This window comes from Pongo abelii, chromosome 2 (assembly GCF_028885655.2).
Source record: "Pongo abelii isolate AG06213 chromosome 2, NHGRI_mPonAbe1-v2.0_pri, whole genome shotgun sequence".
Classification (NCBI taxonomy): domain Eukaryota; kingdom Metazoa; phylum Chordata; class Mammalia; order Primates; family Hominidae; genus Pongo; species Pongo abelii.
Window position 1 is genome coordinate 66,427,558 of NC_085928.1, and position 26,321 is coordinate 66,453,878.

The 26,321-nt window shown below is 40.1% G+C and overlaps 1 protein-coding gene across 4 annotated transcripts in view; it reads right to left on the bottom strand.

Moving 5' to 3' along the window:
- PPARG (peroxisome proliferator activated receptor gamma) overlaps positions 1-25,380 on the bottom strand; it is a 146,669-nt gene extending 121,289 nt beyond the window's left edge. The window contains exon 1 of one of the 4 annotated variants that reach the window (XM_024243965.3): positions 24,956-25,113. The gene's annotated coding sequence lies outside the window, so the exon portion shown is untranslated. 4 annotated transcript variants of the gene reach the window in all.
- Positions 25,381-26,321: the final 941 nt, after the last annotated feature.

Sequence of the window (26,321 nt, forward strand, 5' to 3'; positions counted from 1 at the left end):
ACAAAATGATTCATCATAAATCATGCAGGGCTGGAGAATCTTTTAAAAATTATTTCATAAAAGAAACATGTATTAGATTCACTTCACCTACCTTTCTATTTCCGTCACTAACATGAATGAAGCCCTTTTCCATCTTTTATGTCACATGAATGACGATACCTCTATTACTGCGCAGACTTAAGAAAAACTAGACCTTAAAAGGATTAATAACCCTGAAAGTTAATGTTTGATAAGTTATACATTGCAAAAACGATCCTTAGTAAAATATAACTTCATTCTAGATGACACATGGTTATTAAGCCTAAGGTGACAGTACAGTTGTGTGCCACAACCACTTAGGCACGGCAAATGCAGCACACCCCTCGCGAAGCAGACTTTTCAGAGGATGAACCAGAGAGCAGATCATCTAAGTAAATGGTCCTAGGGTCTTAGGATTCACAACCTTCTCTCTTATGAAAGGCTCAAAGATCCTAGAATAGCTGTATTTTCCATCAAGACAAAACAGCATCTAATGCCAAAAGCCTTATCATCAGGGTTTGAATAGCGCCAACATTGAGACCCGACATTCTACACAGTCTAACCTACATGAAACTCTACAGTATTTTCTCTTTTAAATCTGTACCCTTTAATTTATAATTTACAAAAGCTATTTTATTACTTAACACATGGCATAAATGTAGTAGACCACGAAGATAAAATGTTTTCCCATTTTGTTAACTCTAGCAGGAAATAATATAAACTATAGCCAATGTATTTTGCCTGTTTATTTATTTCTCTGGCATTGTTTAGTACTTCTATTTGAAAAATGAGAGAAAACCTTTTCACTTTGGAAGGCTGAGGCAGGCGGATTGCTTGAGCCCAGGAGTTGGAGACCAGCCTGAGCACCACAGCGAAATCCCGTCTCAACAAAAAATAGAAAAATTAGCTGGGCATGGTGGCGTGTGCCTGTAGTCCCAGCTACTCAAGAGGCTGAGGCAGGAGGAACTCTTGAGTCCCGGAGTTCAAGGCTGCAGTGAGCTATGATCACACCACCGCACTCTAGCCTGGGCAACAGAGTGAGACCCTGTCTCAAAAATAAAAAAGAAAACTTTTTAATACAGACTCAATATCAAAAATAAAGCAACAATGTTCTTTTCAGAATGAGACATGTTCTTCTTTAGAAAGAGCTAATGTGTCAGTGTGTAATGCCCGCATGTTTTATGTTTTCTGGCTGTGACTGCTGACTGGTATCACAGCAATTTACATAAACACACTCTAATGTGTTAGCCAGAAATGAAAGGAGCACCCACAGCGAAACCGCTCATTACACACAACACGCAGAACACATGAGAGATGAGAAACACCTTTATCTATGACAGATTACCACTTGGGTTTTTTTTTTTTTGTTTTTTGTTTTTTAACATTTAAGGCAACTATTAAAAAGGGCTCAAATATGTGAAAACAAAAGGAAGAAATTTTAATCTAAAAAACAGAAACAAATCTGTATGTAAAAATTAAAGAAGTTGATTCCAGGTTAAGATTAAGTCGTACCAGCTTTCCTTGATACTTGTGCCAATTTTCCTTTGAAATACATAGGTATTTCAAAGGAAAAAAGGCAAAAAGTAAAGATTTCTAGAAACTGGTATCTATTCCTAGTGTGTAGCCCCAAGTGTTGGATCAAACAGAACACTTGGCTGGTTCCTACTACTGTCAGAGTCAGGCAGATTTAGGTAACCTTTCCCCAGACCGCCTCCTGCTACTTACTAGTCCTCTTCCTTCTGAACCCACTCAGAATTGCACTGTATCTCAGAAGGAATTGTCCCCAGACGTGAAACACAGTAGGGCAGAGACAAGATCCATTCTGGGGGAAGCAGACACCAAGGATTGCAGTTCTTTCACCTCTGCCATCTGGTCAATTAACTCAAGATTAGTTTATATTCATTCGATTATAAACACCCTACCCATCATCCCTAGAAGCCAGAGAACTGGGCTGTGAAGACAGCAGGCAATTGCCTCACTTAAACACAGCCCATGTTAGATAGGGGCTGTTCATCTCTACTCACACAATGATTTTACATCTGGGATGGGATTTTTACCAGAACGTAAGTAAATAATAAGGCAAGCCAAGGGCAGTTTACTCAGACTAACTTCTCTGAAATGAAATAAATGGTGAAGTTGACTTAAGATACAGAAAAACAATTAACAATGGAAATAATTGAAAACTTATCAAAGAATTACTTCCCCCAAAAGCTATTAGTTTTATAGTTGATTTTTTAAAGTTTTCAAGGAAGAGATAATTTTCTTACTACATAAGCTGTTTCTCAGTAGGAAAAAATATAGTGACATAATTAACTTTTCTGGAGTATCATAACACTGATAGTAAAACCTGACAACAGAGAAAAATATCAGTCCCACTTATCAATATTGATTTTAAATAATAAATAAAATGCTAATTAACAAATTGAATCCTCTGTTAAAATAATGAACCACCATAATCAAGTTACATTTATCTCAGAAAGGCAAAGAGGATTTAATATTTGAAAATCTATCAAAATGTGTCACAGCACTAGGTGAAAAAACCATACGATTACTACAAAAATGACAAAAACAGTCTCAGTAAAATTCAACATCCATTCTTGACAAAATTTCTTTTAAAAAGTATGAAACTTTAAAAACAAGAATATTAATCTCAAACTTTACAATCAGTATCATCTTAATTGTGAAATACTAGAGCAGCATTTCCCAAAATGTATTCTATAGATAACTTGTTCCCTAAGATTTTCCAACAGAAAAGGTTCTACCATAAAATAAATTTGCATATGGTCTTCATTTTTGGAGATGAATAAAGTACATTAGCATAGTATGTACTCTGCAAACCTTGTAATTTAAAAAACAAAACCATCATCATCAATAACAATCTGCTTCTCGGTTTAATTCAACGGTTCGCAAACTTACTTGAACACGTGTTTTTAATTTTTTATTATTTCACTCCTCAACTCACTTCACTGTGGTTTTTGTCACCTACCTTTCTACTGAAACTTAAGTACATGTCACCTCCTTCTTGCTAAATCCATTAGACTCTTCTTGACTTCAACTCTATTTTCTCAGTGGCATGCTGGTAAATATTTAACTGGCTCCCCTTGCAGAGAAAAATGCCCTGATTGGTAGTGTTTGCCAATTTTTGTGGTGTAAATACTCCCATCATGACTGATTTAAAAGCAGCACAAATATTACAGTGTATTTCCACTACTCAGATACCATGGGCATGAATCATCTCAGCAATGTAAAGTAATTAGGAAGTGGTGTGCTTTGTGTATTTATTACTTTTATTTTTAATACAATTTGTTTAACTGTATTCAATTTAAGTTTTAATAATAGCGTGCATAACAATTGGCTCAATAAAATTGGAAAATTTAACAATGTGGCTCCAGCACACCACGGTCTCTGCCTCTGCAGCATTTGATATTTTGCCCATCTTCCACTATTGAATCTGTCTCTTTTCTTGGCTCCTTGAAATCAGTTTCTCCTTTTTTTTTTTTTTTTTTGAGACAGGGTCTTGCTCTGTCATCCACGTTAGAGTACAGTGGTGTGATCATGGTTCACTGTAGCCTCAACCACCCAGGCTCAAGTGACGCTCTCACCTCGGCCTCCCAAGTAGCTAGGACTACATGTGTGCGCTACCACACCTGGCTAATTTTTCATTTTTTTGTAGAGGCGAGATCTCCTTATACTGTCCATGCTGATCTCTAACCCGCCTTGGCCTCCCAAAGTGCTGGGATTACAGGTGTGAGTCACCGTGAGCAGCCTCCTATTATCCTACCATATGATAACTATTTTAGTCCTTTTTCCTGGTACCCCTGCTTTCTGAGCTTTTCTATTTTGTGTTCTCCAAGTTTCTTCTTGGCCTTCATCTCTTCTTTATATTCTTGCCCTCAGCACTGTGACTCATAAACACATCTACTTGCTTACAGCTCCCAAATCTATCCCTAAACACAACTCCTCTCTTGAGAGTTCCAAGAAGGAACAATTCAACACCTAATTGGACAACTCCTCATTCTCTGCAAAATTAAAAGAAATTCCCTTCTTTACCGGGATCTTTCAAAATACATTAAAGAAAATTCAGTTTATAATCACAAAGCAACCCTTCTCATATACTCATTCCCTTTAATTTCCCCTTAATTCCCTTTAATTTTCCTTTAAGTGTTTTCACACACCATGCTCTCCAAAGTGTCTCCTTCACCAAAGGCCATCCTACCTACACACAGTCTTTATTCCCAGCCCAGGAATTTCACGATTCTCCCTCTTCCTCTCATTCCCAGCACTTTGTTATGTATATCAACCCAAATCTTCTGCTTTTCATGACTAGTTCCTTTCTACTCATTCTCATATTCTTTTTCATAAAAATATAGGACTGACCTTGTAAGATCAACTTTTTTAAGAGTAGGGGAAGGGATTATTGTACTGTCAAATTACAATTCTCTTTGGTGGGTTGGGAGAGGTGGAAGTATGTGAACACTCACAAATGACTAATTTTTGTCCTATGCAAGTAAATACACGGATCTGTCCCCTAACCCCACCATAGCTGACTGATTCAATTAGAGGCCAGACACAAGATGAGCCGTTTACATTCCTCTCCAGATTTTTACACCACTGACAAAATTTGCTATATTCAATTGACCTCTGTATCCTGAGACAAAATAAAATGTCTTTACTTAGATTAAGAGGAATTTAAGAAAGAGAGAGACCAAAAAAAAAAAAAAAAAAAGAATTTCCTAACAGTGGTTGTTTTTTTTTTTTTTTTTTGAGACGGAGTCTCTCTCTCTCGCCCAGGCTGTAGTGCAGTGGCGCGATCTCGGCTCACTGCAATCTCCACCTCCCGGGTTCACGCCATTCTCCTGCCTCAGCCTCCCTAATGGCTGGGACTACAGGCACCCGCCACCACGCCCGGCTAATTTTTTGTATTTTTAGTAGAGACGGGGTTTCACCGTGTTAGCCAGGATGGTCTCGATCTCCTGACCTTGTGATCCGCTCACCTCAGCCTCCCACAGTGCTGGGATTACAGGCGTGAGCCACCACGCCCGACCCAGTGGTTGATTTTTAAGTGATGATGAAGTTACTAAATATAAATATTTGGTGATCTAATTTACCTTGTCATAAGCAACAATAGGTACTTTCAAGTTGCTTACTACTTATAAGACACATAAGCTGATTTGCAGTGAATTAACACAACTAAGAGTTTAAATTTAATCCACTGTTACCTGTGAATATGGTTACACTTGTATAGGTCTAATTGTTAAATGTGGAATAGTGGTGGTGGTGGTGATGGGATGTGGACATCTCATTCCCTGGAAGGCCAAATGCTTGCAAAGTAGGCTCCTGTGTATGACAGGGTGGCTGGGTTCAGATTGTCTGGGTTCAAATCCTAGTTTTTATCACCTGGCAGGTTATTTTACCTCTCTGTTCCTGTTTCTTCACCTGACTTTAATACTGTATATCAGGGGTCCCCCACCCCAGGGCCGTGAAGCAGTAGCAGTCCATGGCCTGTGAGGAACTGTGTTCCTGTTTCTTCATCTGACTTTAATACTGCATATCAGGGGCCCCCCACCCCAGGGCCGTGAAGCAGTAGCAGTCCATGGCCTGTTAGGAACTGTGTTCCTGTTTCTTCATCTGACTTTAATACTGCATATCAGGGGTCCCCCACCCCAGGGCCGTGAAGCAGTAGCAGTCCATGCCTGTTAGGAACTGTGTTCCTGTTTCTTCATCTGACTTTAATACTGCATATCAGGGGTCCCCCACCCCAGGGCCGTGAAGCAGTAGCAGTCCATGGCCTGTGAGGAACTGTGTTCCTGTTTCTTCATCTGACTTCAATACTGCATATCAGGGGTCCCCCACCCCAGGGTCGTGAAGCAGTAGCAGTCCATGCCTGTTAGGAATTGTGTTCCTGTTTCTTCATCTGACTTTAATACTGCATATCAGGGGCCCCCCACCCCAGGGCCGTGAAGCAGTAGCAGTCCACGCCTGTTAGGAACTGTGTTCCTGTTTCTTCATCTGACTTTAACACTGTGTATCAGGGGTCCCCTACCCCAGGGCCGTGAAGCAGTAGCAGTCCACGGCCTGTTAGGAACTGTGTTCCTGTTTCTTCATCTGACTTTAATACTGCATATCAGGGGCCCCCCACCCCAGGGCCGTGAAGCAGTAGCAGTCCATGGCCTGTTAGGAACTGTGTTCCTGTTTCTTCATCTGACTTTAATACTGCATATCAGGGTCCCCCACCCCAGGGCCGTGAAGCAGTAGCAGTCCATGGCCTGTTAGGAACTGTGTTCCTGTTTCTTCATCTGACTTTAATACTGTATATCAGGGTCCCCCACCCCAGGGCCGTGAAGCAGTAGCAGTCCATGGCCTGTTAGGAACTGTGTTCCTGTTTCTTCATCTGACTTTAATACTACATATCAGGGTCCCCCACCCCAGGGCCGTGAAGCAGTAGCAGTCCATGGCCTGTTAGGAACTGTGTTCCTGTTTCTTCATCTGACTTTAATACTGTATATCAGGGTCCCCCACCCCAGGGCCGTGAAGCAGTAGCAGTCCATGGCCTGTTAGGAACTGTGTTCCTGTTTCTTCATCTGACTTTAATACTGCATATCAGGGGTCCCCCACCCCAGGGCCGTGAGGCAGTAGCAGTCCATGGCCTGTTAGGAACTGTGTTCCTGTTTCTTCATCTGACTTTAATACTGCATATCAGGGACCCCCCACCCCAGGGCCGTGAAGCAGTAGCAGTCCATGCTTGTTAGGAACTGTGTTCCTGTTTCTTCATCTGACTTTAATACTGCATATCAGGGGCCCCCCACCCCAGGGCCGTGAAGCAGTAACAGTCCATGGCCTGTTAGGAACTGTGTTCCTGTTTCTTCATCTGACTTTAATACTGCATATCAGGGGTCCCCCACCCCAGGGCCGTGAAGCAGTAGCAGTCCATGGCCTGTTAGGAACTGGGCCACATGGCAGGAGATGAGCGGTGGGCAACTGAACATTACTGCCTGAGCTCCGCCTCCTGTCAGATCAGCAGCAGCCTTAGATTCTCCAAGCAGTGCAAACCCTGTTGCGAACTGTGCACGTAAGGGATCTATGTTGCATGCTTCTTATGAGAATTTAACTAATGCCTGATGATCTAAGGTAGAACAGTTTCATCCTGAAACCATTTCCCCCTGCCACCAGTCTGTTGAAAAACTGTCTTCCATGAAACCAGTCCCTGGTGCCAAAAAGGTGGGGGACTGCTGGTGTACATAGCTGTTGAAAGAATAAAATGAGAGAATGTATATAATGTCCTTAAAACAGAGCCTGATATAGAATAAGCATTCAACAAATATTAATTATTACCATCAAGAGCTACATGACTCCTTTGGTGCTTGAGTTAATTATGGAGTAATCATTTAGAAGGATGGCTAAATGACATTTTGGTTCAAGATTTAAACTGCAGAATGGTCTAAAGGTAGAGAGAATGGAGAGAAAACGTTCCCTAAGCACGAAATTGTATGGTTACATTTATAAATTGATTGTAAACTAAGTTACCTTAATGAGTAATATTAGTCCAAAAAGTTATGATGGCTATTTGGGATTAGGAGGTAGAATGACACTATAGATTTGAAATATTAAGCAACAATTATTTGTTAAGCATCTGCTATTTGTTAGCAGTGTTCCAGACAATAAAGATACAGAATTAACAAAACAAATACTCCAGCTCCTGTATGACTGCACATATGAAAGTGTAATAAAAAATTAGATGCTGAAGACCTCTGCTATGTCTGCATTTGGAAAAAAGAGGACAGAAACCAAGGTTGTTAAAGACAATTAGGAGTTATTCAACAAGCCATTATGCTTACAAAAATTTATGAGTCAAAGTTTACTGACCTCCTTCTACCAATTTGAAGGTTAGTGATTCAATACTTAAAAAAAAATCAATCAAAACCCATTTATAAGTGACATCCAACTTTATTTCGTCTCATAAAAAGCAACATAACATTTTTGTTAATGTTAAATTCAGAATAAAAATATCCCTATTTGATCATGTGTTTAGTAGATAAAAATATACTTCACTTCCATATTACAGTCAGAGACAACCAAAGGCAGAGACGGTAGCAATTGGGAAAAAGAGGAAAGGAAGCAGAAATTCAGAGGGAGAGAAACAGAGACAGAAAAAGAAGGAAAAAAGAAAACATAGGGAACACCAGGAACGAAAAAGGGGAGAAGGGTAGAGGGAACAAGAACAAGAGCTAGCGCCACAATTGAGGGGAAAAGAGGAGGAAAGAGAGGAAGAAAGGAAGGAAAGAAGAAGAGAGGAAAGGCTCAGACATTCCGATTAGTCAGAGGCAGTAACTTTTCTACGTTCAAGCTCAGCTATTTGCTTTGGATATCAGTATCAGAGAGAGTCGTCATTAGTTGTTAAATATTAAGAAATTAAGGAGCCACCAAAATTACTCAGCCAAAAAGTTTTCCCATTGTTATTACATATAAATGCAACTTTAAAGAAACCATCTTTGCTTCTCTCTGTATTCATGTTTTCCTTTGCTCATACTATTTTTCCATTTGAAATATTTTCTCCGCCCTCACCTCACATTCATTCAACAATATTCAATAAATATTTATTGGGTAACTACTGTGTAATACCAGGCACATGTGAAATTCTTACATACATCTTAATGAAAAGTATAAGCTGTTTTAATAATACACAATGAAAATTGGCTATTTTAACAAAATATTCTACTAGACTTGAAGCGAAACAAATTTTTTTCTTCTGCAGCTAACATTTTTCTTCACCTGATACCATAAGCATTAAAATCATCCTCATGAAAATACTGTCCTTTATTTGAGTTAAAAACATTCTAGAATTTCCCCCAAAATATAGTAAGGCTATCACTCCTATAGGAGTCTATGTCCTCCACATCCTCTAAAGTGCGATTAACCTGTGATCATTCTAGCTGTTAAATGTAACAGTTTGACGTTTGCAGTAACTAGTCACGTAAGTTGAACAATAAAAGTTATTTCAGCCAATTAAAATGGCATCCCAAATACATCCTCAAGTGAGTAGTCACGTCTGGTCTTGTTCAACCACAACATGACATCACGGGGGCAAGAACGAATGATTTACAGGTCAGCAGCTTGACTGCAATTTATGTAACTCACTTCTGCAGAAATTTGCATGACTTGTGACACACATCACGTGAAAGAGGAACTTACTATAAATATTAAAGTTGGAAATAAGTGAATGTCTGAGAAGGCATTAGAGAATAGTACTTGCTTTAAAAAGAATTGTGGTACTAACTGTACAGATAAGTTCAAAATTGAATCTGCATGTAAATTTAGGTAACTGTAATTCCAAGTGCTAATAGAAACAGACAGAAACTTAGTATATGTACTGATGTTCCAATATAGCCAGTTATGAAGAAAATATGTTCTACTAAGTTCATATTAGAGAATAGGGAATCATGGCACCTTAGAGTTACACAAGACCTTGTAAGTCACTTACACCATTTCTCCCACCAAAGCAAGACTTCTTGAGAGATGATTCAGACTCTGCATGAATATGTCCAATGACAAAGCACTCACTTTCTCACAAATCATCCTTTCCCACTTGGGACAGCTGTAGTTATTAGAATGCTTTCCTTATGCTGAGCTGAACTAGACCTCCCTTTAATTCCTAGCAATCCTTTGGCAAAGAAGAAGGACTATTTATGTGACAGTGAGCTCCACAAGGGAAAGTGTCAGTCCATCTTGCCTACTGCTCTGGTCCCAGTGTCTAGCACAAGGGGTGGGACATTGTAAAGGAGCCATAAAACATGACTGCCTGGCCGGGCACAGTGGCCCACACCTGTAATCCCAGTACTTTCGGAGGCTGAGGGAGGCAGATCACTTGAGGTCAGGAGTTCGAAACCAGCCTGGCCAATATGGCGAAACCCCACTTCTACTAAAAATACCTTTAAAAACTAGCCAGGTGTGGTGGTGCATGCCTGTAATCCCAGCTACTCAGGAGGGTAAGGCAGGAGAATCGCTTGAACCTAAGAGGCGGAGGTTTCAGTGAGTCAAGATCGTGCCACTGCACTCTAGCCTAGGTGACAGAGTGAGACTCCATCTCCAAAAAAAAAAAGACTGCCCTACAGGAGTCAGTCATCAACTCCACTCATTCATCCTTTAGGGCAGCGGTCTTCTAACTCTGGGATGAAGGAAGTTTTCCTGTCTCTTCCACCCACTGTGGATATTGCTATGAAATGCAAAATCATGTGCTTGAATATCATAATAATATTAAAGTTTTAAAGGCTTACCCTCAAATCTATTGTTACTGTGTGCCAGGTCTGTAACTAACACTTGTGGGGCAGCATCAAGCCACGGACCACACTTTGAGCATCTCTCTGCTTCAGAGCATCGTCCACATCTGCCCTTCCACTTCACTCTTACAGGCCCTCCTCATGGTATGTCCGGATTTTGCAGCAGCCTCCTGACTGCTTTCCCTGCATGCTACGGCCAAATCAATCTTCTGATTCAATCATCTCACCCCTCTTCTTACGATCTGGAATCTCCCCACTCCTGAGATAAAACCCACACTCCTTCTCCTGCATTCCAGACCCTTTATCATCTGGCCTAAAATCTACACTTCCAACCATGTTTCTCACTACTCACATCCATGCACTCTCCACTTCAAATTGGTTAATCTCTGCAAACCTTCCCCTAACTTTACGCTTATTCGCTATTCCAGGCTTTGTTTTCTTATACTGGAAATTATTTTCTCTTTTGGTTACCTCAAACCAGGAACTTTTTTTTTCTTAATTTGAGGTAAAATTCACAATTTAAAATGTATTTATGAAGTGTACAATCCAGTGGTATTTAGTAATTCTTAAAGCTGTGCAATCATCACCTCTGTGTAGTTTCAGAACATGTTCATCACCTCCAAAGGAAATCCTGTACCCATTAAGCAGTCACTCCCCCTTTCCTTTCTCTTCAGCCCCTGGCAACTCATCTGCTTCCTATCTCTATGGATGTACCTACTCGGGATATTTTGTACAAATGGAATCATCCTTTAATTCCCTTCTTGTTTCTTTTTCTGTATTGTTTTTAGTATTTTTTCGTGAGGCTATCCTGTCAATCCCTGAGCTTCCGAAGTTTAGTTCAATTCCCACTTTCTCTACGAGGCTTTACCTGGCTGTGCCCTCCACTCCACACTGATCTTAGCCTTCTCTGAATTTCCGTAGCATTTGTTTTCTCCCTTTACTTATTTTAGCCCTTAATCAGATACTGCAGTGAATTGTTAGTTACCTGTTTCAACATTACCCCTTCTTGGCTCACACAGATGATAAGCTCCTAGCTACAGAAGCTCTGGTATCTCCCTTTGTGCCTAGAACCAACTGGAACACATGTGCAACTCTTGTGTCTGGCAAGACATGAAGGAATAATAAATCAAGAAAACTGAAGTCTAGATGATGAATAAGAGAACGCCTCAAACCTGTTTCAGTTCTTTATCCTTCCTTATATTATCTTCTCTTGGTAAGAGAAGCATCTGCTTGTGTCTAGCAGGGCACTTCTTTGCCCTAGTAGCTGAACAGGTGTGGTGGCAGGAGGAGAATGGCAGGTTGCCCAAGGGTGGAGAGCATGGAAGTTCCTTGCGTTGATCTTTAGTGAGCAGACTCCTACCTTCGTTCTACACCCACAGATGAAGGCCTACCAAGAAGAGTGTGTGTCCAGAGATGTCACAAGGTCCATCTATTTGCTTTGCTTGTATATGTAAAGCAGTTTCTTTGGTATTTTGAAGTTGCTCATTAACACATATCTACCTTATAAAAGGAGATTAAGTGTTAAATAATTGTGATGATAATACTTGTGATTCATATATGAACTAGCTGAGCAACTGAATTAAATTACATATTATAAACAAATGAGGCCAAAACTTGATAGTGTTTTATCTAACATTTAACGAAGTTTAAGAAGAGAACCAGTTTTATTTTATGCATGAGTAGTAAGTCTGAATAACATTTCGTATTGGGCATTATTGTAAACTTTCTCCAACTGTGGTACTAAGCAGAGTTTGTTACAGTTGCCATTGAAAGTCTCCAAACAAGAATGCAAAACAATGCTCTGGCCCTTAGGCCATTAAAAAACCTGTTCTTCTGACCAGAACAACTACAAGGTCCAACATAGAATGTTGAAGTCTATAATTAACATTTTTCCCTTTCATATCCCATTTTGCCTGCTTCAGAATAACAAAATGGAAATTTCTCCTGGCATTAGTTTCACATCATTATGTATCATAAAAACAATACATAAAATAGGAATTAATATTTTAAAGAGTAGTTTAGGAAATTCCCTAAGATTGTGGAGAATCCTATACAAGTGATATTGAAAAAGCACACACTTGTCCTCAAAATAAAATCAAGTTGAAAAGTATTAAAAAGTGTATATAGTGCACCCAGTTTGGCTGGGAATTAGGGAAGGTATACAGTGCACAGCAAGGTAAAGAGAATGAGAACTACTATACACATTCTTATCCTCTAGGAACTAACAATTTTGCTTGGTACATGGAATTTTCCCATGAAAATTATAAGACATGACAGCAAATAATCAGCAAATATGTGTAACACAGAACATGGAATATATCAGATTCCATTTCAGAGTAGATCTGCCTTCTAATTATGTTTTACTTAGGCTGATATTAATATTAGTTTGCATTTTCTGAATTCAAAAGCTGGTTTCACCTCCTTTGAGAATGAAAAAAAAAGCTGGGACCAGGATAAATATTTCATACACAATTTATATGACAAAGAAAGTCAACCTGACATTTAAAAATTTAATGTTCATGATAAAAAGAAATTAACTGTGGCTGCATTGTGCTTGGTTAGGATCAAAGATCATACAGCAGGCTAAGTCGAATACCCAGCATGAATTACATGAATGGCTTAAAGACAACCATGGCAATGTGCTGTGTTCAATCACTGAGTCATTTTCTCAGCTTTTATTGAGCCGTGGTAATTTGTGTGCCCAGTGCCAGATACTGCTATGTCTCACCATTTTATAAGGTCATGTTCATAGGTGGGCAGGTTTAATGAGTGGTCATTTGGTAAATGTTTGTAGAACCATACAAATTAACTCTGGTGCAATTTGCAAAATTTGAAGGTTTTGGTTACATCTGTATTGAGTTACACTGTAACATTTCATGGCCCTGCATATATGAAAGAATTAATTATATTTAACTTTATATAAAGTCCATCCAAATTGATTTTCCTTATTATTTTTTCCCAAAAAATTCATGTGGTTCAGAATTTATTTCTAAGTGGTCAATATGATATTTTCTGTCAACTTGAAAACAGAACTGAAATAGTAAACAATTTGTGAATACAGACATTGAAAATAGCTATAGTAAGTAATTTGATCAAAATAATTTGGTCGTTTAAAACAGGATCTGGGTCTCCTTTTATGCAAATATTATATTCTAAGCTTGTAAAAGTTTGTAATGGCCTTTTAAAGAGAAAGTAGCCAACTTTATCTCCCAAGAAAAAAAGTTTTTTTGATGTTAATGGGACATTCTCCATGAACTTTGTTTTACATTTTGTTAGTGGTAAATAATTTTTTAAATTAATTGATTTATTTATAAATTAAATTCACTTGAATAGTTAACCACTTAAATCTACTGTGAAAACATTATAAAAATAAATAATCCTTTTGCAAAGTGAATAATCCTCTTGTCATTTGGATTTTCAAGGAAAGTAATAACTTATTAGCAAAGGATTCATTCTTACCTCCTTTGAAATAACTTCATTACTGAGACAGAAATAAATTATAAATATATTATGCATAATACACAATACAGAATACATGCAACATAACCTAAGATAATAGGATACGTAAGAGAGCTAGGAAAAAATATTCAAGGACACAGATTTAAAAATATTCAAGGACACAGATTTTCTTCCCCATACACTACACCAAACTCAGCGAGAGCCACCTGAGTCCATGGTGCCTAGCAATGCCATCTAGTTACAAGGCACAGGCCCATTCACCCCCTCTTAGTCACCGTCATTCCCACTGAAAAATGTTCTCGTTAAATCTAGATAACAATAATTGTAAACTCAAGGAGGAATGGAATTTGTCTGTTCATTGCTTTATCCTCCTTATCTGAAACAGCTTTTGGCACAAAGTAGGGACTCAATAGACATTTGTTGAATAAATCTTCATTTAAAAAAAGCTTCAGGCTGGGCACACGGCTCATGGCTATAATCCCAGCACTTTGGGAGTCAGAGGCCAGAGGACTGCTTGGGCCTACGAGTTCAAGACCAGCCTGGCAATATGGCAAACCCCTGTTTCTACAAAAAATATAAAAATTAGCTGGGTGTAGTGGCTCACACCTGTAGTCCCAGCTACTCGGGAGGCTGAGGTGGGAGGATCGCTTAAGCCCAGGAAGTTGAGGCTGCAGTGAGCCATGATGGCACCACTGCACTCCAGCCTGGGTGACAGAGTGAGACCCTGTCTCAATAAATAAATAAATAAAATACAAAAATGAAAATAAAAAGCATTAGTCGCAGTAGATCTATTCTCTAAGGTATCATCACATCGAGTTTGTTTTATCCATAAACACATTCTAAGATCTATAAACTAAATATTGTTAGCTGAAGTTTGTCTTGGCTTATCATTAAGGATGAAATCATCCCAAACTGGGGAGGCATACAGAATAAACATTTATAACACTGATATGAAATTTCTAAAAAGCTTTTAAAACTTTAAGATAAAGATTATTCTAGGACATGCCACAAGTTTCACAAAAGAAGTCCCAAAGAAAGTGACAAGAAAAATGTAATCTGTAACCGCTGTCAAAGGCAAAACCACTTAACTTTCTCCTTTGGGATTTCTAGGACAATGCAACAGAAAAGATGAAAAAGGAATTCATTCAAAGGCTATTACTGTGTGTGTGTGTGTGTGTGTGTGTGTGTCTATACATATATATCACTTTCACAATGTTCACACTGATTTTGGGAAACCTCTACTCGCTTGCTATTTTACATTTCTTTTTATTTTTAAAATTATTATCACAAATTATATCAAGGGCTCATAAGGACCATTTGTAACAGAAATTTACCTTTGTGTGCATCTGCATCAGCTGCTATTTATGATAATAAGTGCAACATTCTGTCAGGAGCAGGAAAACTGGGTAACTCTATCATGAGGTCATTCAATTTTAGAAAAAAGGAACATAATAGAAAAAAATTAGAAAAAAGTCAAGAGAGAAGGGCTTTAAAAGAAAGCAACTCTGGAAACTATTTTTTAAAAGCTCTATTTGCCAGCATATGCTAAAGACCAAATAGATCATGGACCCAAATAAATCAACAAAATTAAACTTTATGTATTGCTGAGAACATTAAGAGGCCATAACAGAGATGGGTTTCTTTCCCCATGCCAAATAGAGACTAGGCAAGTAAAATGTACAGGGAAGTCCAATATGTGAAATAAAATTTAGTATAAAATAAATTTTGGGTATAATAGGAAAAAAATCATGTATTGCCTTGATCTTTACTGATCAGAAGCACAGACACACCAAAAAGAAAAAAAGGCTATAAATGTATGCTTTTAATTATAGAAGTAATTTTATATTACTGAATAAACTTTGGGAAAGAGAGAAAAATATAAAAACAAACAAAAAGCCCTCCATATCTCACTACTTCAACATAACTATTATCACTTTTGTATATTCTCTTCCAGACTTTTTCCTATACATACATTTTTGTAAGGTTCCAATCAATAGTTGACATACATTTTTTATCCTATTTTTTAAATATTCTTCAGAGTTGCGAGTAGTTTCTAAATTGTCATTATAATTGTATAATATTTTAACTATTGATTATACCATAATTTACTAAAACATTTCCCTACTGTTGGATATTTAAGTTACTTTCAAATATGGGTTCTTATAACAATGCTTTTATGAAACTCTTTGTGTATACGGCTTTTCCTATATCCTCCAGCCCTTTGGAAAAAGTCCCAAAAGTTACAAAACATTGCCCAATGCTTTGTAAGTAACCTGAACTAAATCTTAGTGACATCAGATATATATGAGTATAAATCTCTTCAATCCTTGAAATTATAGAATTTTAAAATAAAAAAAAACTATTATCAACAATCACTAGGAAGGGAATATTTTCTACTATTACTAAACTGGAATTGAGGTTTACAAATCCATATCTTGTAAATCTGTTTAACATGAACCAGTCCTCTAGGGCCAATCATCCTCTATGATTTTATAAAATCCAGTCTTTGAAGTTGTAGTCTTTGACGCGGAGACTGGGGATTCCTAAGCAGCCATGCTAAGCTAAAAAGAAGCAGTGTTGCAAGGTCTAATTAGTGAGCCGGCTAGCCTCTTGACAAAAGCTTATTGACAACACCACTGAGCTTTTCTAAGTAATAAATGATAGGCCAATGGGGGTAGTTTTACAGGATGGTTCCAAGAGATCCTATGAATGGAGAGATAGGGCAAAGAACTTAACCATAAGCAAGGGTAAGGCCTACTAGAAATCATCCAAAGCACACTGACAAATGGGCCCCACTCTATCAGGTGGGGTGCAAGAATCATCTTGGACCAAGAGTTCCCAAACAGCATATAAAGCAGAGTCCCTAAAACACAGATTGCTAGGCCCACCCCAGGTCTGGGATGGGGTCCAAGAAACTGCATTTCTAACAAGCTGCCAGAGGATGCTCACGATCCCAGGACCACATTTTAAGAACCACTGCCTTAGACTAATTCTTTATTCTCTTTTTTTTTTTTTTTTTGAGACAAAGTTTTGCTCTGTCACCCAGGCTAGAGTGCAGTGGCACAATCTTCTCGGCTCACTGCAACCTCCACCTACCGGGTTCAAGTGATTCTCCTGTCTCAGTCACCCGAGTAGCTGGGATTACAGGTGTGTGCCACCACGCCCAGTTAATTTTTGTATTTATTGTAGAGACGGGGTTCTGCCATGTTGGCCAGGCTGGTCTCAAACTCCTGGCCTCAAGTGATCTGCCTACCTCAGCCTCCCAAAGTGCTGGGATTACAGGTGTGCGCCACCACGACCAGCTGTTTCTTCTTTCTAAAACATTTAAGTGCCTACTAAGCATTGTGCTATATGCTGGAATAGAATCCAGTCAGTACTTGCCTTCAAGAAACTGGTATCTAGATTTTTGCAGACATCAAACTGCTCTAGTCCTAAAAGTCACCAAATTTGAGCCTTTTTTGCCAGGCACAGTGGTTCACGCCTATAATCCCAGCACTTTGGGAGGCCGAGGCAGGTGGATCTCCTGAGGTCAGGAGTTCGAGACCAGACTGGCCAACATGGTGAAACCCCATCTCTAATAAAAATACAAAAAATTAGCCAGGTGTGGTGGTGGGCGCCTGTAATCCCAGCTACTCGGGAGGCTGAGGCAGGAGAATCGCTTGAACCTGGGAGGCGGAGGTTGCAGTGAGCCAAGATGGCGCCATTGCACTCTAACCTGGGCAACAAGAGCAAAACTCCATCTCAAAAAAAAAAAAATTTTTTTTTGAACCTTCTTGAAAACAAACTGTAAAAATACATTATATTGCTTTTAAATAAAATCAGGATGTTTCTAATCAGTTCCAAATTCTTTAGGAAAACATGCAGTAATCCTATATTGCCAAATGCCTGGGTATTTTCTTCACTCTTCTGGATTATACTTGACATATGCAAATGATTTTTAAAGTTCCTACTTCATTTATATTGACATCATTCTTATGTTTGTTCTCCTTTATAAACTTTATCCACCATATAAAACAGAAGAAAGAATTTATATAGGTGCTTTTCTAGATGCAGTCAAAAGCTTGTTTACACAGGTAATTATCAACTGACAGAAAGAATAACATTTAGTAAGGAACACTTTGAGATTCTCTGTTTTAGATTCACAGACTTTAGCAAGACTGTAAAAAATGCATGACGAGTAAGCAATGTGATTAGTCATGAGGCATGAGGGTAGCCCATACCTAACTGCTAAATACCACCTATTAGCTGATTCACAGAATTATGACCTTGCTTTTGAGGTGGCTACTAAGTTTCTGTTTCTAATAGAGATACACTGGCTTGCCATACTATTTTCAGCAAAAATAAAATTAAGTATGTATAATAATAATTATTATTATTTTGAGACAGAGTTTCACTCTTGTTGCCCAGGCTAGAGTGCAATGGTGTGATCTCGGCTCACCGCAACCTCCGCCTCCCGGGTTCAAGCGATTCTCCTGCCTCAGCCTCCTGAGTAGCTGGGATTAAAGGCATATGCCACCATGCCGAGCTAATTTGTATTTTTAGTAGAGGCGGGGTTTCTCCATGTTGGTTAGGTTGGTCTCGAACTCCCGACCTCAGGTGATCCTCCTGCCTCTGCCTCCCAAAGTGCTGGGATTATAGGCGTGAGCCACCGCGACTGGCCGCATGTATGATATCTTCTGATCTGTGGATCTGCCAAAGGATTAAGCATTATTTATACTACTTTGGCACATTATTTTCTGAAGTGATTGAAAAGTTCCTCTCATTTCAATCTATTAGGAAGCTACTTTTAAAGCCTGGAAGAGTTGACTCATGAAGAGACCACATAATTTGTCTAACATCACAGAGGAAATACAAGACATAATGAAGTGATAATATTCAGATATTTAATTACATTAAGATAATACTAGCTCATAACTTGAACTGTGATAACATTTCTTAGGTTAATTGATGTTTCAGAATAACTGTTTTGAGGTCAAAAATGGCTCAAGGAAGATCTGCGACTTGTCTTGACTAAGAGAAAAAAAATGATGGGTAAATATATCTTTTCCTATCCACTGCTATTCCAAATGGTTATTTTCCTATTTTGTTTCACAGTGTCTGGCTTATGAGGAAACTGGGACATGCATTAACTTTATTTTTCCCTCTCCTAACCCCCTCTTTCAAACTCCAAATCTGTTTTCTACTCCTTAAAGCCCTTGTTTTCAGGTAGCAAGGAAATAAGCAACTAGTCTTTCATATTTTTGCTGATAGTGGTTTAGTGAACTAACCCTGCTAGGAACTTTGGCATTTTAAAAGTAGACCCAAAACTTTCAAATTCAAAGACATTTTAAGAGGTGAATGACAGCCAGAGGGGTGTGGTCAAGGTTAGGAAGTTCCTTCCGGAACTTCGTCATTGCACTCGAACAGTTTGACAGTTATGTTTCTCCATTGCCCTCGATATAAAGGAAAATTTATTCCTTAAACATACAGGATGAAAAAGTAACCTCTTTCCATTCCCTTGCCCAAATTATCTCCTTTAGTATACAGCCAGAGAGAACAACAGTGCTAAGAGGCAAACTGAGATGTCCTATGATGTCACCAAGAAGCAGGGTAAATTCTTAGAAATCAACCTTATATTTTAAGACTATACACAGTAATCATGCAACCTGCTGATTGCGGGAGTTGAGCATATACAGATCTGGTACATTCCTACTCAGGGTATTTCCCTATTTCTCTACCTCCCTCATATCTACCTTCTCCTTAGCTGTGGCAAACTGTGAAGGACTTCTCACCCCACGTTTATGCTAATCTGAACTCTTCTCAGAAGGTCAGATAATCTGTCTCAATACGTCTTATCCACACATTATAATCCTCCCAGATGAGTCCACAAATTAAAGTGCTGTTTTTTTTTTAATAGTGACATAGTTAAAACCAAGCAATGAATTTATTTTCTAAAATCAATGAAGTGGAATAAAAATGCTTCCTAAACAGATATTGAATCCAACTGAACTGAACTTACACAATCTAGTTTAAATCCTGACTGGAAGGTTTAAAATCTCCACTTAATGGATTCAATTCCTTTATATCTAAAAAATCACAGTAGGAAAAAAAAATTCATGGCACTGTCCCACAAAAGATTTTCAAGTTGAGAACAGCCTGGCCACTGGAACAGTTGAAGGTATGGCAATGACTCTGAGAAAGCCTACACTGTAGGATTAAGGCAGTGGAAGATAACACAGCTCCCTACTCCCCGACAGGGACGCTCAGCCCACCTACATGCACCAGCGTGAGCCTTTCTTTGCCTTCGCCTCTGCATCCTTTCAGTGAAGTCCCTACTTGGGCTTTGTAGCTCCACACTGCAGTGGGCAGAGCGGCTTGCCAGTCCACTGTGCAGTTTGGGGCCCAGCGAGGGTGGGAGAAGTCCTCTCCGACAATCCTCAGCCCCCGGGCCCACGCACACAAGCCTCTTCACCCCATCACCCCGTGTGCTGTTACCAGTAACTTCCCATCACCAAGACACTGCTTGCAGAGGCCTCCTCTTTGGCATATTCAGTCCACGTCCCTTACTTTCTTAAGCAGGAGACACTTCACAACAATATGTATTAACAATTCACGTGAAGAATTTAAAATTTATTATTTGGATGGTGCACAGTTAATTATATGTTTTTCCACTTACTCCCTACTAGCAAATAGGTGGGTTATTAGGAGACATCTGAACCTTTCAAGCCACTAAAACACTATTTTTTGGTGAGTGCTTCTTGAAAGAGACCCATTTTTAATGATAAGCACAAGTCACTATTTAGTCTTTTAAGTTGTGACACTAAACTGTCTTCTGATCTGATGGATCCTAGGCCTCATTATAAAACGAACTTGCTCCTGGGGAATATACGTTAAGAATTCACAAGGTGTGCCATAAAAATATGCAAAGACTAGAGCTTTATCAAATAAAAGCACACAATCTGTGCCTTCTAGATGCATCGGATGTATAATATTAACATAAGAGGGGCTACACAGGACTCGCAAAGCTGGAATAAAAATAATTACTATGCTGATTTTGGTCCAAAGTCATCAGGGAATGGAAAATACAATTTTAAATGGAATGATATTAAAATATTCCCAGAAACAGTTTATAAATTGATCACCACATGAGAAGCATAATCTTCAATCTTAACAATCTCAAAGTTATTGAGTTTTGAACTACGGTGAACTATTAACATTAGTAAAAGAGTTAGCTATGACATAGATATTCATGAAGGTTCTTTTCAGAATATCAGCTCAATTAAATTCAGGGTCATGGTCATATCATTTAAAGTACATGGGTTTGCTCATAAAGCCTTAAAATTATAGCAAAAAAGCAAGCAATAATAACTGCAACACTTTCCCCGTTTCAAAGACGACGAAATTGAGAGAAAGGATAAGGTACTTGCCTAAGCTATAATAATTGAAACAGTTGAAAATGTAAACAGTCATACTCTGAATGAAATTCTCGGTATTAAAATATTGATGTATACTTATTGTTGAAGAGAAATTTTAAAAATATGTAAATCTGTTTTTATAAAATAATTTAAACATATACTATTATTGGTGACAGATATTATCTAAACGTCTACAAAAGTTTTCCTCAAAACATGGCCTATTGCATTTGAATAGATTTTATCCCAACAACCTACTTTAAGTGCGTTAAATAAAATTTAAAACATGACATTTTAGTTAAATAACAGCTTTAAAACATATACTATATTACTCCCCCAATCTACCTCTGTATTTTGAGAAGACGCAAACAGTAAGTAAGAACTTCCAAGAAGATTTCAAATAATCTTAAATCTAAATTTTTGATTTAGAATGCTATGAAACTAACTAAAGTTGATATGCTGGGGATATCTACACTTGCAAGATGGTTGTTCACAACTCTTACTATTCTTTTGTGGAGTCAAATTAGATCCGTTTCAAAGGACCTTTGTAAGCAATTAAAATCACTGCGCTTTTTGTTGCTTTGGGATGTTAAGAGAGAGAGTAAGCAAAGTGGAGATCTACCAGGAAAAATAAGCAAGTTAGAAATTCAGTTGTGAGGGGTGCATATGTTTACACTTAGAGACTAGTGACTTCACCAAGTTTTCTCTATTAGTGAGTTTTTAAAAATCCTCTACAGCTAATATTTAGTGGAATCCTATGAGACCAAAAACTTCTTCCAGTACATTTGCCACACCTAATGACATACTGTATTTCCAAGTCCAAGTGACAATGAATCCAGCAGAAAGACACCCACAATTAGAATGACCAACTCTGTCCTATGCATTGGGAATATATAGATGCTAGGAAAGAAGTGTGGGCCAGAATGTGTGAAACATTCAGAAAATATCATTTTAACATATTTTCCTACTTCATAAAAGCCTCTTGTTATTAATAATGATTTTATAACCTGAAAACTAAATGAAATGTATTATTAATATTTGTATATGTTCCACGGTTGTGCCTTTTACACAGCTTTCATGCACACAATTATCTTGATAATTAAGGTTAGTGGCAAACATCCTTATTGTCAATTACAAAAGAAAAAAATATTTGTTTATATTTATATAACACTGATTAAAAACAATTCACTATGACCATTAGTAATCCACTTCTAATTCATATTCCTCATGTCACACCTTTTCTTTTGTATACATTTTAAATGTCATAGGAATTTAGAAATATTGCAATTTTTTAAAACATAATCTAGAATTTTTAAAAAAGTAGTTCTGAAACATACGAAAAAATGAACATTTAGGAAACTAGTCCTTCAAAGAAAATATTATATTTTATCAGTAAAAATATCAATCGCAAAAATATTTTCAAAGCACTTAAGTTCAACAAAGAATATGATGCCGGTGGACATTTTAGTTTTAATTTTAAAAAGAAATTATATTCTTTTTAATGTAAAGGAATGAGAAAACAACATCTAAAAAGTCTTCAGCCCGGGATTCTACAAAACTTTATACCTCACTGATGCCATGGTTTTACAGCAGTTATTGTTTAAGAACTAGAAACAAACTTGTAAATATGAAAAAAGTTTTTGATTTTTAAAAAAACCATCATTAGTGTTTCTTTTTTCCTTCAAGTGAGTTTTAAAAGATTGAGATGGCCACCAGTTGATTCAAAGATCTCTTAAGACATAATTATTAGCAAGTTAACTATCAAATATCATATAATTTAAATCAGGGAGAAAAATTATGTGAAGTACACAAGAAGACAAAAATGGATAGTTTTGTAATACACTTCACCTTTTGGTTGAGACATTACCTTTAAAGTTTCGTATATTAAAGTGAATATTCAAATACACTTTATTTGGAATCAAATAAAGTGTATTTGATTCCAAAGTGAATCTGATTGAAAATATACTACACAAAACTTACTTTAAAACTTGAACAGAATGTTTTGATATATTACTCCAAATGCTAACTGGTAGCATCTATGAGTGTTTTCTGTCAAACTTCCCTAAGAGTGAAAGGTATTTCTTTAAGAGAAAAGCCACAGTGAATGTCCATGTCAGTCCCTATACCAGAAAGGTTTTCTAAATCATCTAGCACCATCAGTTGGTTCTGTTCTCAGTCAGCAATCGATCACTTAGCTATAGACAGAAAGACTGCCATAAAATACCTGAAACCTGTCGAAGATTTGCCCAGGTCCTTTTAAAGAGTAAGTTATTCACTGTTCTCTTAATAACTTCAGTTAACAATTTGTCTCACGAATGACAGAAACAGTTGGGGTTAAAATAATGTACTTCAAAATCAGAGGTTTTCCAGGAATAGGTATTATACAACTCAGTTTATCATTGTCTGGTTTTATATCCAAATGATAATTTACACAAATAAACTTTACATTTTGTCCCTAATCTTGCAAGGAAAAGAAGAAAAATTTTAGTTTCTTCATGGCAGACGACTATTTTTGACTTGATTTCTTTTATAACAATGACACTATTTTTACAACCGTTAGCCTAAGACCCAAGTGAATTGGATTCTTCTTATAAAACAAGAGCACTGCAAAAAAAATGATATAAGGATAATATAATAATTTTGCAAATTTCGGACCTATCACCAACACATTCCAACAAAATGCAATGAGAGTGAGCCAACTCACCTAAGGAAAGGGAATTAAGCAGAATGCAGAAATGCAGCCTTCTGGTCACCAGGAGAGGTAAAGGCCCCTTCCTTACCTACCACTGACCTTATATAAAAGCCGCAGCTCGGTTACTCCCCGTTTCTGACTCTTTACCTTAGGCTCCTCCCTAAACACCCAGGCGTAAAGTACCACGACTACACACCCACCTTCCACCAAGGGACCTGAGATTTCTGTTAACCTCTGCTGCCTCTACCCCGCTCAGTTAGGCTCCCAAGAGGAGTGGTTAGCGCCTGGCATGTGCAGGAGCCCACAACGCAGCGACTTCGCCTTTCCAGCCCCCCGGGGTGCGGCTGGTGGTCCAGGCTGCGCGCTCCATCCGCCGAGGCACGGAGGAACCGAGTCCCCGTCCCCAGCCCCTCCGCCGGGCGCAGGGCCAGCACAACGCGTCAGGGCACAGGGCCTGGCCAGCCACAAGCGCGCCCCTCGCTGAACGGTCCTCCGGTCCCCACGCGGCGGTCGCCCCTGGGCTCTGAACAGCGAACGGGACCTCCTCCTCAGCAGGGGTGCCGCGCGGCCTCAGGACGGACGCACGGGGATGTTCGCTTCCCCGGGTCCAGACCCTGCTCCAAAGTTCCCCCAGAGCGGCTCCCGACGCCTGCGCACCTCCGCCGGGGACGCGGAGGTCCCCGTGTCCCCAGCTCCGCGCCCAGCCGGCGCTCTCCCGAGGGGGGCTGTCCTGGAAGCCGGGACTCACCGGCTCGCGTCCACTGGAGTCGGCACCGGCCGCGGCTCTCTGTCAGCGCGCCTCGCGCGCTGCCCGCGCCCTCCGCCTCTAGTGCGCGCTCCGGTAGACGCGACCCTCAGCCCGGGTGCCCTCAGCCCGAGACCCCTTCACCCGGTCACCCCTGACCCGCCCGCCCGCGACCCGTCAGTCCGGGTCCTCCCGGACCATGACCCTGCCTCAGCCCGGGACCCCTCAGCCGAGACCCCCTTTTCCCCAGCTCTCATCCGTCTGGGACCCCATCAGTTCCCGTTCCCTCGGTCCCGGCCCTCCGCGCCCCCTCCCAGAGCACTCCCCGCCCCGCCAGCAGCCGGGTCCCGAGCGCCGCGGACACCCGGACTCTGACCTGCGGCCACGGCGGCGTGGCGCCCCTCTCCGGTGTCCCCGAGGCCGACCCGAGCGCCCCAGGCGGCGACTGCAGCTCAGGCTCGGGCTCCGAGTGCGGTGGGCCCCGCCTGCCCGCGGCGGAGCCGGGTCGGGCCGAGCCGGGCCCGGCGCGGGGGCGGGGGCGGGCGCGGGCGCCGGCTGGGGGTGGGGGCGGGGGCGGCGGCGGCGGCGCGCGGTTGGGAGGGAGCTGCCCGGGCTCGGCCGCCGCCCGCGCACAGTAGGGCCCGCGGCGGGAGCCACCGGCTTTCCCGCGTCCACTGTCTGCCCCGCGGCAGCTACCTGGTGTCGTTTGCTCCTGGCCACCACCGCTGGGAGGCGGCCCAGAGAGTGTCCCATTTCCGAGGAGGGATCCGAAGTTTAGGGGGATGCCCCCGGCTAGGGCCGGTCTGGGGAGAGCCGAGGTGTGGGGCTCCCTCTCGGCCAGAGTGGCTTGCCCTTCACAACGGCGGTCGGCCAGGCTGTCTTCCCAAGATGTTCTTTCCAGTGACATTTTAAAAGAAAATTTAATTAAAGCATATTTCGGGTCCCTTGGTTTTCTCTTCTGAGCCGGTGGTACTGCACACTTTCAGAGTTCCTTGCATTTGTAAGTTACATGGTTATTCACAAGTCACTGAGTTTTAATCATTAAAAACATTTCTTAAACTCATTAACAGAATTTCTTAAATTTCTTAGCAGTGTTTCTGACACCGAGGGACTCAGACAACATGGGTGGGGACGGAGTGGGGACGTCAGGCATGAGAAAGTTTCTCATGTGTTGGGCAGACAGTGACCTTTTCTTTTCCTGCCACGCTGTCCATCATGACCTGTCCAAAGTGGGTTGGCAGGTGCGCGTTCAGAAAGCCGCTGGTCTCCTGGACTTGAGGCCCCTCTTTCCCTTTTTCCAGTCTTATTTCTGGAGCATGCTGTTCTGGGGCTGATCCTGTTTGGAGAGGCAACGATGCCTGAGGCCCCCCACTTCAGGAAGCTTATGGACTATATGCTGGGGTGCTCTGCATTTCTTCCTAGCTTCATTGTGGTTATCGCCCCTCTGGTACAGAAGGTCCTCGTTTGTGGTTGAAGCAAAGTTTTGCGAGGATGGGTATCACAAGGGAAAATATTCAGAGCTTAAATCAACAGACTCATGTCCTTCCTCCACAGCCCCTAAGAAGCTGAGAGCCACAGATCTTACAGGGACTGACCACTGAAAGACCATTTATTGGCCTGTGATTAAGGTAGTCAGGTTGACGCGGATCCACAGTCTCCACTCAGGGAGAAGTGCTGCGTGTGTCCTACTTCTTGTTCATTCCAGAGTTCCAATCTGCTTTCTTTTTCTTTCTTCCTTTCTT